The following is a 7,908-nucleotide window of genomic DNA, read 5'->3' as shown; positions in this document are numbered from 1 at the left end:
CGGGGACTGATAGTAAACCAGCAGACGTATCGACCAAGTGATGTTAAAAATTGAACACAACACGTAACCAAATGACACAGAGTTAAGCAAATATATAATATATAAAAAAAAATATAGGTCTTAAGTTTTGGTCCTTTCATACACTGCTCATTACTGTTTAACTACTACTGTATAAACATTAATTTTCGTGGGGTTAAAATTTCGTGGTTTTGTATGCAAAAGTAAGTTCGTGGGGATTAATTTTCGTGGTTTTTAAGTTTAGAAAAAAATTATACAAATTTCACTATATAATTAACAATACTCAATAAAACTGATGTGAACTTTTGCTGTTGGGAAAAATCAATAATTGCATTTCATAGTAACAGTGAGCACTAATCAAGTGTTGTAACCGGCACACACTAATTGGCTGTTACACACCTTTGATGTTTTATCCAAGGACAATGATTGTGTAATAAATGTATTACAACTTGAGGGCATTACAGACGCATTAGACTGTTAAATGACATTGACTGACAGTTCTTGGTGATTATTAATTACTGTACAAACAAAAGATTAGGATTATCATCTGATTTAAAGAAAACCTTTGAATATCGATGTCTAATCAATTAACCTATTTATTTCATTGTCTGCATTTATGTTCATCAATTAGATAATGTCAATAAGATTTAGTCAGATCATAAAATAATGTAAATCTACAGTTAAATTTTCGTTGGGGTTTTAATTTCGTGGATAATTCTTATCCACGAAATAAACGAAATTAAATCCCCCACGAAAATTTGTGCTTCTACAGTATACTCGCAGATAATTCACATATCTATAAATGGTAAACTATTGCTTACCTCGTATGCGTTCATCTTATTAATAAGTATTGGCTTAATACTCAATAACATTAACTTTTAATTCATTTCAGTAGTTTCGCGTTTATCTGTTCGATGTAACAAGATGTTGTTGGTGATGCTAATTCACACGATTCTACAGTTGTCAGTTACAGCTCAACGTAAGTGACTTTTTTTTATTTTAAGTTTCATTTCATATATGTTAATTGCAACACATAGTTAATGTCACTCAACCTTGGCTTTTATCAGATGGTCGTTATTGAGTTTAACCTTTCGGAGGGTTGGATTTAGTCACATTCAATATTTTTCCCCTAGCAACGTAATAGATATATTATATGAGACATACAAATCTTTCAATACAGTATTATACCTTCAATTTAGTATGTTTTGAGATGAACAAGATTACGACCCTCCCGTTCTGAGATTATTGCATGAAAGTGTTAACTGCTTAATATTCCAAATAAGGGTTGATTGATCAAAATATTCTGCCTAAAGTTGTAATTTTAGAATGCTACGGTAGATAGGGTACTAATTTAATTAAAAGAATATTGTTATATTTGCTAGTCCGACTATAAATTACACTAGAACACACCCGCGAAATCGCGGGCATATACAGCTTGTGAACTGTTGTAGGATGATGTTTGTAAAAGATAATTATGTATCATGAAGAATTTCAGAAAAGGTATCAAAAGCCCTCTCCCTTTTTCCAAAGTCCGATATTTGTTTCCTTTCTGTTAAATTCAATGATTTTCGTGTTTCTGGCCTCAGACCACAATTATTATTCCCCTTTGCTACAATGCATCTTTTGGTAAAAGTCAAATTAAAATTTTGCACCGCTTCAAACATGAAATAAATGTAACTAATTATATATCGACCGTTCGACTAAGAAAATATGTTTTTAGGACGATCGGATTCATCAGTGTTTTTTCTTCTGCGAGCCTTATTAACATGCCAATGGTAGGATATGAATCTTGTATAAATGACTAAGACCGACTAAGGCTAATTTTAGGGGTGGTCGGAGGGGTCCTGATCCCGAAATCCCGGTCTTAAAAACATGAAATTCCAAGAAGCAGAATTTAAAGAAATTTATATCCCGAAATACCGAAATCGAAAAATATATTCCCGGATCTCGCATTGATAAATCCCCAGATCCCGAGCTTATAAACACCCGATCCCGAAGTCCCGAAAAAGGTCCTGCCTCCCTCAAGTCTCTACCCTACTTTCATTGTTGCAAAATCACTACTTTCACTTTCAACAATAAATTTTTATGCCCCATTTATGTGCAATATGTTTTTAGTCTAATAAAATATGCTTCTAGGACGATCGGATTCATCAGTGCTTTTTCTTCTGCGAGCCTTATTAACATGTCAATGGTAGGATATGAATCTTGTATAAATGACTAAGACCGACTAAGGCTAATTTGAGGGGTGGTCGGAGGGGTCCTGATCCCGAAATCCCGGTCTTAAAAACATGAAATCCCAAGATGCAGAATTTAAAGAAATTCATATCCCGAAATACCGAAATTGAAAAATATATTCCCGGATCCCGTATTGAGCAATCCCCAGATCCCGAGCTTATAAACACCCGAACCCGAAGTCCCGAAAAAGGTCCTGCCTCCCTCAAGTCTCTACCCTACTTTCTTTGTTGCAAAATCACTACTTTCACTTTCAACAATAAATTTTTATGCCCCATTTATGTGCAATATGTTTTCTAGTCTGTACATCCGTGCGTTAGTTCGTTCGTTTATGACGTCCGTCCGTCTGTCCCGCTTCAGGTTACAGTTTTTAGTCAAGGTACTTTTTGATGAAGTTGAAGTCCAATCAACTTGAAACTTAGTAAATATAGTGTCGAGGTGGCATCTGTGTACTATGGACACATTATTGTTTCCACATGTTTTACTTATTTTAATATATATGCAACTGGTATGCCCCCTAATATAGTAAAAATTTGAAAACAGTAGACAGAATACAGAGAGGATCTATATATTAAAGTAGCATATCGTAGTTTACATGTAGATAAAACGCATAAAATAATTGTCCTCTCTAAGGAGGTATAATAGTTGTGGTTCTTGCGATATAAACACCATGATATGGAGAACTCTCTGATTGGCTTATTTATTTCTCGATTTTTGTTATCTATCATACGATTGGTTGTTTTAAACCGAAAGTCTTATTTATGACTTAAAGTCAGTCTGATGACGAAATCAATATCCGGACTCCTTTTTTGTCGTTTTTCTCCAAAATTAACTCAACCTGAATAATCATAAGAATGGACGACAAATGCGACTATGCATGTTACCTATAGAACACAGAGACATGGTGTTTAATTAATCGTGGAAAGAAGAGAAGCGACACCCAAAATGAGGTCTTCTCGTTTAATAGTATAGATAATAAGTCCTTATTAGGTAAAAAATACGTCAGTGAGTAAGAAAGTATAGCACTATATGCGTCGATGCTGTCATGCTTATAGCGATTTTATTGCGATATTAACATGTTGATACTTTTTATATCTCTATCTCTCTAACATACCCTGATAATGTGAACATGTACCTAGTGCGCGTTGCAGTGTACGCAGCATTCACATATCTTTGGGAAAGGTACTTAACGTTATGAGATGGTATTATTGTGACAGGCATCAAACACATATGGGTACACTACGGTGTTTAAATTCTATTTCATACATTGCCTTTTGGTTAAGTCTTTAGTCAGCGGTGTTTCATTGATAAAAACATATAAAGGTTGAGAAAAAGAGTCTGATGATACGTGGTATGACGAATTACAAAATTAATTAAAATGTAATGTTTACCTAGTATATATAAATATGTATATGTTACAAATATGTCTTGCTCATTTTACAGAAAACCTTACACCATTTGGCATAGCTTCGCAAAGCACTGTGTATGGAGGAACTATAATAAACCCAACAATTCTATACTCCCACCTATCTCAAATGACTTTGATTTGAATATATGTTCCCACACAGCAGATGGCAGTGATCCATCTGCAGACTGGTGGATGTTTCAATTTTCTTTCGAATTGGCGTACATCACAGATATAACTATTTACTACAGAACAGAATGTAAGTATACACAATCTCAGATAGAATAGTATTTCTACTTTATCTTCTTTGCCTTCACGCATGTACACATATCCAGAATAGTCCTTCTTCAAAGATAATCAAAGTTGAGGATGACAATAATTCACTACAAAAAATAATTGTTTAAGGGGCACTAGCTACGAGATATTAAACAAATAGAATATAACTTGTTTTGTCCACTTATCAGTAAAAATGAAATAGTGAAATAATAATTTGCTTTAAGCAGCCAGTGTGGTTCAATTTTGTAAATAATGTGTTAAGAAACCATGCAGATGAATGATTCACTTATAAGTCAATGATTCTACCTAATTAAATCCGTATGCATGCAACCTTGAAGTAAACCCCTCACTTAGAAATTGAATTTCGAAATAGATCCACTGATCTTTGGTAGAAAAACGTTCAAACCATAGTCAGTTAAGATTTTAGTCAAGCGCAACTGCCTTGTGCCTTGTTCAGCAGACTCTCAGAAAAATAACCTTCACAAATGATAATGATGATTGGATAACCCGAATAATACCATTCAACATGTTATTAAACTATTCTGCCTGTCAGAGAAGTCATTTGTTTTCTTTCATTTTTTAGTATAGAGTCAGACGATTTTTTTTATCAAATGAGACCGAAATTTACAAATATAGGTCTACAAATGGCCTTCAACAACTAACGAAGCCCCTATCGCATAGTTGGCTATACAAGGTAATCGTTAACAAATTGCAAACCACTGCATTACAGGCTCCTGACTTCGAACAGACACACACATGCAGAATGTGGCCGGTTTAAACACATAACCGGTATCCAAACACTCGTCCTTGGACAATACCTTGGACAGAAGTATAATAAAGCAACATATGAGCAACTATAACATCAGTTGTAAAAGGCTTAACTCATCAGATTGATACAGATGAAAATACATCTTAGGCCGTGTTCACTTTGACCTAAACTCGGTGTTGTAAAAAAACAAAAAAACAGTGAGAACGTGGTCGGATTAGTTTACTTTAAAGATTATATACATGCACCTTCAATGAGAAGACATGAATTTCAAATGGCAGATATATTTATAGACATGTCAGTACACAATAAGCTGTGGTTTGTTAATTAAGATAGCATTTTTTGTTAATAAGCAGTGAAACATAAATATGTCTTGATTTAGGATATTTTTGTTTGTTTTTTTGTAACAAGGAATGTCGAGAGCGGAATTGATTTGAATTACCAAATTTATTTGAATTCCAGATGGAAGATAAATTTATATTACCTTTAGCATCCAACTCATTATTCAGAAAGTATGTTTTAATAACGATTTGTATTCATTTCCATTAAAAGAGGGACGAAAGATACCAAAGGGACAGTCAAACTCATAAATCGAAAATAAACTGACAACGCCATGGCAAAAAATGAAAAAGACAAACAGACAAACAATAGTATACATAACACAACATAGAAGACTAAAGAATAAACAACAAAAACCTAATTAAATGTTTCGTAGAGTTGCTGCAGCAATCAATGACCTACCGATCTAGACTTTTAACTGGGTTTGTACTAAGATGATCGACTCGATAGGTGCCACATGTAAAGGAGGATCTGCTTGCCCTCCTAGAGGACATGCGATCAACCTAAATTGGTTGTTTTTCGTGTTGCTCAGTGTTTATTGATCTATGTTATATTTTCTGTACTTTTGTTTGTCAGTTGCATGGTGAGTTTAAATGTCTCTTGATAACTTTGACCTATTCTTTTATAATTGGATAAACTAATGGCACATATTCACAGAATCATTTGTAATAATGCATGGAATAACATGTCAGTCTTAATTTGTTTTGACCATGATATAACTCATCGGAGAATTAACTCATTGTTGTGATTAGTTTCGTGCAGAGAGAGCCTACACATGTTCAAATTAACAATTATATTGAGGAAAATATCAAGCAAAAATGGTAATTCATTTTTACAGCTGCTCATCGGATGAATGGATTTAAGATATATGTAACCAACACATCAGCTGTTCCACTTGACGGTAATCTATGTTATGAAGATTCAGATCCTGGTCTCCTAAACATCACTCAGAATATTCCGTGTTATGAATTAGGAAAATACGTTATCTACTACGATACTATAGGGGATAAATTCTTTGGACCTGTTGTTGAACTGTGCTACGTTGCTATAAATGGTGAGATAACGTTTCAATATATCTCATAATTACAGAACTTGACACAAGGAAGTCTTTCTACAATTTTAGATCGGTTTTATATGTTTTTGCCTTTTGAGATTGATTATGAATTTTTGCTCTAGCAAACAAACTTAAACTCGTATTATATTTTATCAGATTTGTTTTTAATTTTCTTTAGAATATATGACTTATAAGATATGCGATGTGCTCCTATAAAATTTCAAACTCGCATTTGTTTCCACGAGGCAGTGTTGACGTATTTAAATACGTGCAATTATATCTTATCTTATAAAGTATCATACATACTACATTTTGGAATCGGGACTGGCTGAAATGAGGTTGTTTTCTTTGGTAGGCAATATGATCGCGCCTACATTTGTGTGATTCGACATTACAATCATTACTAAAACGGCTTTCTTTGTTTATAAACCTATTCAGAATAAAAGAAAAAAGTAACTTCCCGTTAAATATGAAAATACAAATAACTATGAAAAGGTTAAACCTATATTTGAAAAACAATTTATTTGTTGTAATCATGAACCTAATAAGATTTTTACGGTTTTATATTTTGGAAGAAGGCGTTAATCAATCAAAATATGCACAGAAGAAGTTTAGCTCACACATTTGTCTTCAGTATAGCAGAACTATAGTTACTGTAATACACGAATGAGTTTAATCTCAGTATAAAACCAGGTTTTAATCACAATAAAAAAAGGTCTGTACAAAGTCAGGATTATGACAATTTTTCCCCATTTGTTCCGTTGAATTATCACGTTTGAGCTTATGTTCATAGACTTCCTGGATTCGTTTTTATGCTTTTTATTTTGCACTTGTTTAATTTATTGGCTGTAGTGTTGATCGTGGATTACTACATTTCTTTTAGTAAAACAGTTTCTAACATTGTAGGATGCCCAAAAGGTATGTGGGGACCAAACTGTACAGAATCATGTTCATCTATATGTATTAACCGACACTGTCATCATGAAAATGGTTCCTGTATTTGGGGGTGTGGTCCCCAAAGATTTGTTAATCGAAGATGTGATACACATACAGGTTTTTGTACTGAGGGTTGTGTAACAGGATGGATAAGACGATACTGTACCTGTGACAAATGTAAGTATTTTCTAAAAGTATCTTAAATTTGTAGAATGTATGTTTGAAAATAAACGAAGAATATTGTTTTTTCTAGATGCATATGAGTATCAAAGAAAGAATTGGTTCTATATTTTGTTATGCACTGGAAATAATTTTCTATATTTGATTAAACAATAACATCATCAATGTATTTGTATGTAGCATTTAGAGATATTAAAATTTTATACGCCTCATTAATTGTTGATTATTTTTTTCGCTTTTTTATTTGTTTAATCATGTCTTTTGGATGCTGTTTCCTCATTACTTACCTAACACCTCGTGTTATCCATAGGATCTTATATAACGTTACTGTATTTAAATTCTATCGATATAAAATCAGTTACTGTACAGTAATAATTATCAGCTCAAACTTTATATTTCGATTGATACATTTAATGATTATATTGACTGTAGTACGCCGCTAGATTAAAACTGACGAGGAAAGGTAACACACGGCCAGCGAAAGCTCTTTTTTGAGAGCCCAGGTGGTCGTGTGGTCTAGCGGGACGGCTGCAGTGCAGGCGATTTGGTGTCACGATATCACAGTAGCATGGGTTCGAATCCCGGCGAGGGAAGAACCAAAAATTTGCGAAAGCAAATTTACAGATCTAACATTGTTGGGTTGATGTTTAGACGAGTTGTATATACATTATGTACACAGCCATGTATCACCATCATTGATGG

The 7,908-nt window shown here is 33.6% G+C and overlaps 1 long non-coding RNA gene across 1 annotated transcript; it reads left to right on the top strand.

Annotated features, from left to right (window-relative positions):
• Positions 1-798: 798 nt before the first annotated feature.
• Positions 799-7,176, top strand: LOC143085010 (uncharacterized). The gene is made up of 3 exons (XR_012981225.1): positions 799-997; positions 3,694-3,914; positions 6,997-7,176. It is a non-coding gene; the product is annotated as an uncharacterized LOC143085010 (long non-coding RNA).
• The last annotated feature ends 732 nt before the right edge of the window (positions 7,177-7,908 follow it).

Source organism: Mytilus galloprovincialis, chromosome 1, assembly GCF_965363235.1.
Source record: "Mytilus galloprovincialis chromosome 1, xbMytGall1.hap1.1, whole genome shotgun sequence".
Classification (NCBI taxonomy): Eukaryota; Metazoa; Mollusca; class Bivalvia; order Mytilida; family Mytilidae; genus Mytilus; species Mytilus galloprovincialis.
The sequence above is the reverse complement of the archived record's forward strand: the minus strand, read 5'-3'. Positions and strand labels throughout refer to the sequence as shown.